The sequence below is a fragment of the Anarrhichthys ocellatus genome, unplaced genomic scaffold (assembly GCF_004355925.1).
Source record: "Anarrhichthys ocellatus isolate YVR2014 unplaced genomic scaffold, GSC_Weel_1.0 scaffold29, whole genome shotgun sequence".
In the NCBI taxonomy this organism is placed as follows: Eukaryota; Metazoa; Chordata; class Actinopteri; order Perciformes; family Anarhichadidae; genus Anarrhichthys; species Anarrhichthys ocellatus.
In genome coordinates this window covers 3,358,496-3,359,134 of record NW_022280059.1, presented here as the reverse complement: position 1 = coordinate 3,359,134, position 639 = coordinate 3,358,496, and positions in this window count along the sequence as shown.

The following is a 639-nucleotide window of genomic DNA, read 5'->3' as shown; positions in this document are numbered from 1 at the left end:
TCTCTCTCTCTCTCTCTCTCTCTCTCTCTCTCTCTCTCTCTCTCTCGATGTGTGTGTAGAAATAGTCATTATTTATATTTCCATTTATGTATCCAGTATGAAACCGTTTTCTGATAGTGTTCCAAAAATAGAGTGTAGGTGAGTCTGGTGGGCCTTTTGGGCCAGTGTTTGCACAGTGTGGGTGGGGGTCCAGGTCCAGATGTGTATATTGTGTGTAGTCGGTGCCACAGAGGTGCACGGCTGGGAGGGCTTCAGGGCTAGATGAAGGGTCTTAACCCCCCCGGCTAGAGTTTAAGGGTTCTAATGCGAGAAGAAACGGGGAAAGAGAATCTTTGTTCACACTATAAAGCGTTCATTTAGCACTTTCCAACATTTTTGATGTTCAGAATGTTTAAGGATGCAAAAATGACTGGAGAGATGTTGGTATATTTTTGTACAGTGACGACACAAGGACCTGTAAGTTTGAAGAAGAGGAAAAAAAAAAGACTCGGTATAAAGTTAGAAAACAAACAACAACCAAACTCACAGCGAATTCTAATTATTTTTACTATCATATAGTTATACTGCTGCTTTAATCTGAAATATTGTTGTTTAGCACAAACAATGTATGCTTACCTGCTGTATGTTTTGTCCTGTTCC